Raw genomic sequence first — 11,697 nt, 5'->3', positions numbered from 1 at the left:
TTTTTTTTTCTTTATAAAAGTCCTCTATTCACTTCCAACATCCCTGTGGATATTTTATGTAATCAAATGCAGTAGTTAACATAAGAATTTTCCAATATAGTGAGAACGCATTTTTTCAGTAAAACAGTCATAGCTGTCTGGAGAAAGCCAGCTCTGTCTGTCATCATACAGAGGAGCTGGGGGCAACAGTTCTTTATCAGTACCACCCTGAGACCTCAAAGGGGAACACTGATATTCACAGCACTAGTGATGAAACTTGAGGAGTTTCAAGTTTCCAGCCACAAAAACCTTTCCTGTAATGCTGTCATTGTAATTCTTTTGTGAAATATAATTTTCTTATTTGGGGGGTGGTGTGGGTGTTAAAATCAGGAAGCAGTTTTAATTTATGTTGCAGGTAACTCTCTAACCTTGTAGCCAGAGCAACTTTGAGATTTATGTAGAAGTACAGATCAGTCATACAGTTGAGATGGTCTGTTACCAATTCTGAAATAGAGCACTTGAGATCTGTGTTCCTGAGAGCCACTACAGAGCTACTAGTTCATACTGTTGGAGGAGGAGGAGTCTATTTATCCCTGCCTTAACTTGTGCACTGCAATTTTCTGCTCTTGGTTTCTCAATTGCTGTACAATTCAATTGTGAAGATATGTCATGCCACAAACAGTTCTGCAGTTCTGTTTAAATTGCATTTAGGTCATGAGTCTCCTAATTAAAGCTTTTAGCAACATCAAAATGGTGTCATAGTGATTTTAATTTTCCATATTCCTTTCATTCATCAAAATGCTATTTATAAAAATATGCTTATAAACATGAAAAAAAAAACTTAGAGACTGCCTTTTCAGACTTTGACGCTGGAACCCAATTTATTTATTCACTTTGAATCATAGGACAGTCCATATTTAAGACTTCATTTAAAAAAGCTATTCCATAGGATTAAGCCTATTAAAGTTTTATTGGTGCCTATGTTTTATATTAATTGTATGGTATGCCCCCAGGTATTTTCACAAAAGGGCATTTTAGAAAGGTAAATTCAGCTGATGGATGAATTTCTCTGCAGAGGTTTATTAACATTTTTGTCAATTTATCCCATTAAATACAGCGGCATCCCTAGGTGGTGATGAACGGCAGTAGCAGCACAGACTTCACATAATGATGGCAAACTAATTCCAATAATTTTCTCAGTAGCATCCTCAAATCACAAGTGAAATGTTGATCTTTACAAGTACAGCAAGATAGATAAATAATACATAGATAAATAAATATGCATTTATGAATATTCATTTAAAGTAAACCTACCTGATTATGTACTTAGATTTCAGCAGCAGTCTACAACATGGAATTAAGAAGAATTAACACTGTTGGCAACAGTATTGTTGGCAACAATATTCTTCCCTGTAGCTTGTAAAGCAAACACACCAGAATTTTGTTGATGTAAGTGTATATATAGGTTGTCAAACAAGGTATATATCAGTGACATGACATTAAAATCTCACTTTCTTTAAAAATAGAAAAGTCATATAAAACTACCCACGCTACAATGCTCACAAGTGCCAGGGAAATGGTTCCTATTACTTTGGGTATGTAGTGCACCAGGTGCATAGTCCATCAAAAAACTTTGGAATTCAAATTATGATTACTAAATATTTACAACAATGTGCTTATGAATTAGCTGCATTTCTTCACAGGGGTTATTCAGCAAACAGCTTCAAATATTCAATTACTTTGAGAAAAGTGCTATTTATCTTTTTTTCAGGAATACCTCATAAATGGCAAAAAATGATAAAATAAAACTTTCTTTGAAAACTGTGACAATGACTACCTCTCTCTCAAAACACAAGGCATTTACTGCATTTACAGCTTATTTTTTGTAATTCCAAATTGGCTGACTAGCAGTGGAAAAAATACATTTTCAGTTTCTAAGCATAAAAGGATTTGGTCCAGATTTTTTTTTAGATATATATTAAGTCATCAAAATATATACTGAGTCATCACATTATGCAGGGTTTGTTATTTGTTGTTGTTTTCATTTCATTTCATTTCATTTCATTTCATTATTTTATTATTTTTTTTCATTCAGAACATAATCGTTTCATTTCAGGCTGAATCTTAGCCACAGATTCCCAATACATTTGTTTCCAAAAACAAAAAAGTGTTCATTTGTATGCATTTCTATTTTTTCTTGGTTGAAAATTAAATATTAGTTACAGAAAAGTAATTGTTGGGACTTTTCATTATCAGTTTAGAACAATCCAATTTTGTATTTTACCACCAATGATAGCATTGTTTCACATAAAACAAGAACCCGAAGTCATGATAAATTTAGACCTTTCTTAAATATTTAAATTTGAAAGCAATGTTTTCACGCTTGGGCTTAAAGGAAGTCTAGTTTTCATGCCTGCAAATTTGTACTCCCTTCTTAGAGCTCAGATGTGCAGCAAATATAAATCCTCTTAAATGCAATTCAAATAATAAAGTTATTTTGCATTACATTGGTTATTAATTTTTGTTTCATCATAAGGTCCTGGATTTCTGATTCAGCTGAAGTGCTTAGGTCTATTCATTTATATAGTTCAATAAATACTCCCTTTCTGGAAATCAATTGAATATTTAAGGAAAACAATGAAAACATGCAAATAGAAAATATGAATTAATTCTAACTTTTCGTTTTATTTTATTTTGTTTGTTTATATTTAAGCTCAGAGACAAAGACAATTAGTGTAAACAGGCTCTGGATAAATTCCTTTAAGTTTCTGTCCTGGAAAAAATCGTAATTAGCTAGTTAGTAAATTAAAGTCTTAATGTTTTTGTTAGCAATGAAGATGCTTACAATTTATGAGGTAAACAACATTTTGCATTCAATATATTTATTAGGAGAGCACTTTCTAATAAGCTGATATTTTTTACAGTGAGAAAGGCTAATGACTGTTTTGCAATTAATTCATTACCTCTGCATGAGGAAAATTTTGCTCCTATAGGACTTAAAAATGTTTTATAGAAATGATGTATTTAAACATATTTTTAATTCATGAAAAAAAAATCATGAATTCATGAAATAAAGATGATAAACAGCAAATATTTTCTTTGTATAAGTTTTATAGGTAAACTGTTCATAAAATTCTCTGCACAACCATGAGATAGCTGTTAGAATTCGTATTGGAGGAAAAAATGTTCATAAGTCCTTTCCCACTATCTAATGTTTTGTACAAGTCCAGTCAAGATACTCTGATTATCCAGCTCCTGCTTATTTTGAAACAAGAGGCAAACTCTTCACAGATGTAAATCAAACAGTTAAACAAAAATGACTGATAATGTAGTGTAGAATGTAAGGACTGCAAGTCCTAAAAATACAAATAGTCAGCTGTGAAGTTCAGAAAAACATTTAAGCTCAGAGCACCACAGCATAAACCTTTTAATCACCTCTTCCCTCTTCAGGCAACTGACTTCTTGACCTACAACATTTACTTGAAGAAAAATTTATCTGTTCTAAGTGAGTTTAAAAACTCTGAGCAAAAATATTAAAAAGGAGGGGAAAAAAAAGATATATATATATATAGTCTGTTAACATCACCATCACTACAACAAATTTATTGGAGGCTGCCACAAATTAAAATTGATTGTAGCTTGCCTGAACATGACTGTTTCTCTTTTCTTTCTTTTCATGTGAAGGCTTTCCTGTAAATCTCACACTGACTAATTACATATAGCAGTAGATTAAAATAACTTTCAGAAATACTGATTTTATCTGCCTTGCATCACATCTGAGTGACACGAGAATCCATTTCTAAATACTATTTTTTCCTCTTTTTGGAATACAACTCTCACAAACATTGCACTTTAGACACACTATGAACTGCTTCATCTCATCTGAAGATGGATATTTAAAGAGGTCATATGAATCACTCAGAAGCTGCTATTAGTCTCCACCTATGATAAATGGCATTTGATACTAACACCGATGTCATTATAGACTCCAGACATACAAAGACATCTTTCCAGGTCCCTTCATTTTCTGACACACGTGAAAGAGAGATAAGAGTAAAAAGAAATTTATTGTAACCAATTGATAACCAATAGATTTAAGAAAATAACTGGCATGTAGAAAATGTGTTTGGAAATTTTCATAGTTAGAAAATGACAGAGTACAGAAAAGTTTAATAGAATGAGTAACATAAAGCTGGAGAGGATGAGGGATGGGTTTCTTGGAAAAAAACTTGCTCTCTACATTAGCCTGATTTATTGATGCCAGCTGAATCATGTATCTTCTTCAAGCACAGCAATGCAAACAGAAAATACACCTGTGTTAAAGATACAGAAAACGGAACAAAAATTCTCATGATGGCCCTTAGTAGATCAGCCAAATGAGAATATTTACATCAATGAAAAATGAAGCGTTTGAACTTCATTCACCTGATATAAAATTCCATCAAAATGATTACCTTCCTAGAGAATAGGACCTATGGGCCTTTAAAGCCTAGTATAAAAATACACACATTTTTCCCTTTCATTGCAATTGAGGCAAGAGTTTTCACTCTAAATTTACTGGCTGTGACATAGAATGCAGCACAAGCACTGGAACTGGCCAAAGACATACCCACCTTTTCCTCTCTACCTCAGTGGAAATAAAGTAATTTAGTTCTTCAGATGAAGAGTACACTAGTATCATGGAATCAAGCCTGATTGTTTGTTTGTTTGTTTGTTTGCTTGTTTTCCTGTGTAGCCTCTGGGTAAGAGGCTTAATCATCAGTAATGCTCTCAGTTTTAAAGTCCTTCTGAAATATATTAGACTGCCATAGTAAAGGATTTAATAGTCTACTCAGTGATATAGTAACACGTCTATAAAAGATGCATTTTGTGGATTCCCCACAGCAATGGAGTGCTACTGTAAATATCTAATATCTTGAATTGCTGGGTGTACAGAAATGTTGCTGTTTGTCCCACAACTTGTCATTGCTGCTCATGCAGTTACTTGCATGATGACTCCATGCAAGGCCGTTGAGGATATGCTTCCCACTGTGTGCAATCTAACTCAAAATCTGTGGTTTCAACACTAGTCCCAGTGTATGCTTGTTCTGCTCAAATGTTTATATTGTGCTGTGAGGCAAAATCTACTCTCTCATATAAAGACAGATATTTGTCAGTATTTTGGTGTGACTTTGTGTTCATTTATGCTAGTGAATTTTATACAAAAAAAAAAAAAAATCTAAGGCTGTGTCATGTTTTCAACAAGTTCAATGAGCTGCCTTAACAGTTTACTGGTCCCTAAAAAGGCAAATCACTCCCCATTTTTCTCCAGTCTTGGCTAAGTACTCTCATAACTCACCTGTAGTACCTCTGGCCACCAATGGAAATAATTATGAATTTTATAGAAATAAGCCAGAAGGTAAAAAGTAGATAATGGACTTCCCAGTTCATGAGTTTTAGTGTGAAACAAACACTGGTCTTTACCACAAGAAAGGTGACAAAATCACCAATCTGGGACTAGGAGAGGACAGAGAGAAAAGTGAGAAAGAAGAAGCATTGGAAAGCTCATGGGTAAAAAAAAAGGAGCTATTAAATGATTTTAACTGTGCATAGAATAGACAGCCTAAGGACTAGTTTATTTCATATAGAAGTGTTCTTTGTTTATTCAAGATTTCTTTTGATGAAGAATTTCCCTATATCAAAACCTAGGAAAATTTACCCTTGTCCAACACTCAAATCTCAACTCACCCTCACTCTCCTGATACTACAGGGAAAATGAAACGACATGCTAAAGCACTAAAAAGTAAACTTTTTCACTTGTTTTAAATTTGGCTTTAGTAAGCAGCAGAAAATAAGCAGTAGTGTAACTACCCCAGATAGACAAAAGACAATGAATGTTAAGACTTTTCTGACAGCTAAGGTCACGATGATTCAGTCAGTATCAGCAAATTTTAATCTAGTTTCGTTAATGGCCACCTGCTCCCAAAATACCCTGGCCGCTTGTTTCAGCCCTCACATTGCCAATTGGCCCAAGCATTCATGAAACGGAGCAAACAGACTACCAGATAAAATAAATCAATCCAGTCCAAAAGTTAACCAGAAAATGACTTTTAGCTGGATCAGATCCCTGACATTGTTTACCTCCTGGCTCTCATTAGTGACATTTACATAGGATGTAAAGAACCAAAAAAGCCTTTTGTCATATTTCCTCACAATGGCTATCTAGTTTTCTTGCTGCCTGAACTGATTTGTCCAGAGTGAATATCTGTTCCTCTGCATAGCACATGGACTATAAAACCCCTAGTCCATACATGGTATTGCTAAATCTGACCAAGTGTTAGGGCCAAAAATTGTGAAGAGAGAAAGATGTAGGTTGTGAGGTAGCTTGTTGTTCTGTAGTTATGGGAAGTAGTTTTGGTGTTTAAGGTGTCGATCATAAACGAACCACAATGAAAAAAACAACTAGGCTTTAATACATTTCTTTTCCAGATATTCCATTCCTGATACCAGAGCTCATTTTGATTTTCTTTTAGAAAGAGATTGTTGGTTATTTACTAGCTAGTTGATACTTTGGGTAGGAGGGATGAGATATTGAATGAAGAACAAAATAAAATTCTATATTTATATCATTTGCAGTTTGAATTAGTTGAGAAAACAAAGCAAAGAAAAATAAAAAGTCTCTCCTGCATAATCACTTTAATCCATGGAAAAATAAGACAGAGTTGGAATGAAAGACAACAAAATCATAATTTTACAGTTATCCAGTGGTAATATTTTATGTTCATATTCAAATCACTTTGAAAATAAGTAATACTTGGTATGAAGTGAGTATGTTAGACAGAATATAAGCCTTAAGAAATACAGATTTTAACATTGGTAGAGCCTGTCTCATATACTTAGTTTCTTCTTATTTCCTGAACAAATGGATTTCTACATACTACTGCATTCAGAAAATAAATTTGAACAAATATTCCATAAAATTGCAGCTCATAGAAGTATTAGAAATGCTTCCCTGAACAAGTTGAGCGAAGATATGCAACAGACTGATGACAGCATAATGGTCACACAATTCAATATTTCACTGCAAAATTATATTGCATTTCTCCTGTACTACAGGTGGTCTTGTAAAAATCCAGATGCTCCTACTGGTTTCTATTTTTGTTCACCAGCTGGAAAACAGTGGAAGTAGTTATAACAATGTAAACTCTTTTAACTCAAAACTAAGCTAAGCAGATGACAGGTCTGCAAATTCTTAGTAGAAGTTTTGATAAGTATTTGTACAACAAATGTCAGGCTTGTGTGTGTGTGTGTGTACCTAACAACCTTTTAGCTAGGAGCTTTCATTTGGTCTCACATAAGGAAGTCCAGAAGAAAAATCGAAACTGAATTACAGATCACTGTTTATCAAACAAGCACAGTCTGAAACAGACTGTGTTTGTTAACTAAAAATAATTTTCAAATAATGAGTATAGTTTAAAAAATATAAAAATAACTGCAAACTCAGATAGGCCCAATGTTTTTTCCCTAACTAAATCTGCAGAAGTTTAGTTTACTGGGTTGCCAGTACCTTCTTAAATTCAGTGATTTAATTCTCCTGTCAGCAGGCTATCCTCAAACCCTTTCTTTCTAACAGAAGCTCCAAATATATTAATTTAGTTTTATCTGGGAAGGAAAAAAATAAAATATTAAAAAAAAAAAAAAGGAAGAAAAAAGATTGTTCCTTTCTGCTGTAGCTACATCAAAATCTTCTGACCTTCACAATTCCTTGTAGAATTCTGTCAGAGAGCTGCAAAGGAAACAAGAAATTGCCCTCAGCATGGTACTGCTCACATTTCACAAACACTTGAGAAACCTGGATGTAGTTTTCTCATGGGCACACCTTCAACTCATTTCAGACAGCAAACTGTGAGGACTGCTCACAAACCAAAGGAGTAAATTAATTATATGACAAGCACTAATATCTTATTTAAAATGAGTAATCCCCAAATATCAATTAAAAGTTTTCCTTAGTGTTGGAGACAGTTTATATCTTAAAGGACAAAGAAAAAAAATAGCCAAAAGTTACTGTGTGGATAAACTAAAGTATTTTTCCATTAAAATACTTAATAAGATTAAAGCTATTCAACATTCTTCAAGCAGACGGCTTCAGTATTGAAAATTATACATTCATATGAATAAGAAGTTTCCATGGGATTTTTTTATTCCCATGAATAAACATCTCTGTCATTGTGACAACAACAACAAAAATATTCATATATTTCAATATATTGAAAAACATTAAAAAATACAAAATAAAAACTAGATGATCTTCTTAAACTAGATGATCTTCTTCAGTCTATGCAAAGAAGCAGATCAGTATTAGTTCTCCCGAATCCCAAATTGGTGAGATAGCACAAAAATGGGAAGTTTCCCAAATGGGGTCAGTATTTATGTAAGACCTACATACATATACATACATAGGAAACATGGACATTTCATGCACATTGAGTTATCTATTAAGGTGAAATAGCCAGGGGAAAAAAAAAATCAGCTTAATAGATAACTCAATGTGCATTAAAGAAACACTGGTTGCAAATTACAACAAACTAAAAATTTCCATAACTTGCTCAGTATTACTTTTCCATCTAGAAGAACTATGAGCCAAACCTGACTTTTCCATCATCATATACAACATGAGATGTTGCTGCCCTAGGAAGAGAGAACAGGATTGAGTTGTTCCTGCTACAAGAGATGAAGTACATGGATGGGTGAAAATGTCAGAGAAAAACCTACACTGCCAGGCTTTTTACTATCAGAAACTATGAGTCTTAGAGGTTACTTCCTCCCTTGACTTGTATTCACCATTTCTGCTGAGCAGCCTCTCCCTCTACAGTGTCAGCAAATTAGTCTTGTTATGACTCAGAGAGGTCTCTTATTGAAATTAAAAAGCTACTGAGATCAGTAAAAATCTAGCAAAATTTAGATGGCTATGCAACTCGAGAAAGAAATGGACATGTGCTACAATTTTAAATCCAAATATTTTCAAGATATTCTTTACAACAGGGTGACTCAAAATCCAATTTGCATTTTTGTGAATGCTTTTAATACTAATACAAAAAAAAAATGCTATGATTAGATAGATATCTTTTCAAACGTTGTCTTTGTTAAAACTTTTGTTGAAGACAAGTGAAGAAAATCCGTGTATTTTAAGAATGCAGTGGCAAATTTCAGTCTAAATTATTTATATTTTCAAAGTCATAGACTCTGAAATGGAAGCCTTGAAGATACTGCTCAAAATAATAACAATATTAAAAAAATAAAAATAAAAAAGGCCAGCAATCTAAGCAATCTAGAAATGATTCTTTTATTTCAGTTGGGCAGGTATATTCTTAAAATATTGTGGCATATGAGAGTTTAATATTTCAATATTCATTATGTTTTTTGCTTTAAAAGTGATGTAGTTTAGTGAGCTTACTCATTCTAAAGCTTTGATATGCATTTATATATAATCAGACTGCAAATCTGTCTGTTACTGTATTATTCATCTGAAATAATTAGCATACATGTTTCACAAATGTTCGATATAATTTGACCAATTTTATATATTGTAAGAAAACATATTTCCTTTTGAATTCCTTAACTTTTCATTTCATGGGATAACTTTCTTAGCCTGGATAACATTCCTTCTTCTTTTTTTCTTTTTTTTTTTTTCCCCTAAATTAAACACATTTTTTTAGACAATTATAATACCATGTTCTTGTCATTTTTATGTCAAGAGATTTTTATGTCCTGGTCCATTTTTAAATTAAGTAATTCAAATAATTTTAAATTTTCTATTCTTACAAAAAGCTTTGATTTTTTAATGCTTATTTACTTTCTTATTGTCTTTCCCTAAACTTGTCTAATTTTAGACAAGTAGACTAATTTTATCGGTAGCCGATATTGCAGGCAGGATTCCAAATGAGTCTGCATCACTGATTTACATAAAGACCTTTATGGAGTATTTATTCACATCAGAAAGCAAACACAAAATTAGTGTAAACACAATTACAGTAAATTCATTTTCCAAATCAATCTCATAGATATTTTTGCAGCATTAGCAGAGATTTCTGTCTGAGAGCTTCCACTTCTGTTGTGGATCTGTAATTATATGAAGTAAGGCATTATCTCCCAGAACAGGAAAAGTGGTGGAGTAACCTATCTTACTGAACAACATTGTTTGTCAAGTGATGTGTAATACTCAGCTGATGTAGTGATATAAAACTTAAATATATGTTTAAAAAAAAAAAAAAACAACAAAAACATTTATATGTTTTAAAAGAAAAAACACGGTTAGTTAGAAAGCACATACATTGTTTCTACTGAAATATTAAGTGTATATATATATTACAACAAAAAATATATACTTTTATTTAACATTTGGGGATTTTATCTAAACAGTTAAGATATCCATATAAATTTCTACTGAGAAAAAATGTTATCTATAATAATAATAATAATAATAATAATAAATAATAATAATAAAAACTCCCACATAACTCAAACATCACATAGTGACTTCAGTGGTGATTTCTCTTCTAGTATCAACTGCATAAAAAAATCCACTTTTCCTCTCAACACTCGAACATGCTTTTACCTCTGATTAAATTTGCCTTCTCTCAGTATGGGTATTGATATATCCTACAATGTTTTCACAAGAAACACCTTATCTGTCCACTTGAAGACACAATATAAATTCACAGCATCTCACCTCCCAGAAGACATTGCAGCATCCTATTAAAGTAATCTAATCTGATAAACCCCCCAAACCTGTGAATAAACCTGTGTGATATCTGATGTTAAGATACACTTCATTACTAAACTTGTGGATTCAACTTAATTTTAAATTAAGTATAGCAGAGGAAAAGACCTGTCCTCTTTTCTTATTGTATAAGAATTGCCAGTGCTTATGGATTCCATATGTATTACTATATGAGCTTCAACAATATTGGAGAACTTTCTGGGTGAGTTCTCATCAGAGAAGTATGCAAATGTATGTTGCATTAGGTGTTTTTGCAGTACTCACTCACTACATTTTTTTTATTGGTTGGAGCCTCTCATTATATAAATTGTATTAATATGCATATTTCATGTAATATTATAAGTCCACAAATATTAATAGTACAAATTATTTAATATATACAAATTTATATAACATGAGACATATTGGACATACCTTTCTGTTATTCACAGGCAGCAAATCTGACACAGGCCATTCTTCATCTCAGACCAGATTGCTCAGAGTACATCACTGTGTAACATAATTTGTGCTTAACTGTTCCTAATTCCAGCAGAAGATATCACTAAAGAGGATAGCTGAGAGCACCAGTCAGTTGCTATGCTCTTCCAGCACTTTGTTTGCCATACAGACAATCAATGCCCATAGTTGTGGCAGGTTAATTTTAAAGCTGTTTTTGTGCCATCTTCCTTCTGCTATTTTTTTAACTCTTTATGCTCATCAGCTGTTTAATGATAATTGATGTTTTTATATAAGTGACAATATGAAATTTCAACAGACACAATGGACTGTGACAAAGCTCCAAGCTGTCCACATGTAAACTAGAAATAAGAACTTGTATGTTGGTAATTCAACTTTGACCCTTACCTACCAAGCTTTGCTAAGTGTATTGTCATGGTTTTGCCTGGAATAAAGCTAATTTTCTTTGTAGAGGCTCATATAATGCTGTGTTTTGTATTTTTGATGAAAATACTGGTGATAAC

At 32.7% G+C, this 11,697-nt stretch overlaps 1 long non-coding RNA gene across 1 annotated transcript; it reads right to left on the bottom strand.

The window, feature by feature from the left end:
- Positions 1–5,404: 5,404 nt before the first annotated feature.
- Positions 5,405–11,236, bottom strand: LOC310895754. Its single transcript, XR_014580933.1, has 3 exons — positions 10,574–11,236; positions 7,712–7,744; positions 5,405–7,127 (listed from the first exon to the last, which is right to left on the bottom strand). It is a non-coding gene; the product is annotated as an uncharacterized lncRNA (long non-coding RNA).
- Between the last annotated feature and the right edge of the window lie 461 nt (positions 11,237–11,697).

The sequence above is a fragment of the Anser anser genome (genome assembly GCF_964211835.1).
Source record: "Anser anser genome assembly, chromosome: 2".
Lineage (NCBI taxonomy): Eukaryota > Metazoa > Chordata > Aves > Anseriformes > Anatidae > Anser > Anser anser.
Note: the sequence above shows the minus strand (reverse complement) of the source record. Positions and strands in the feature narration are given on the sequence as shown.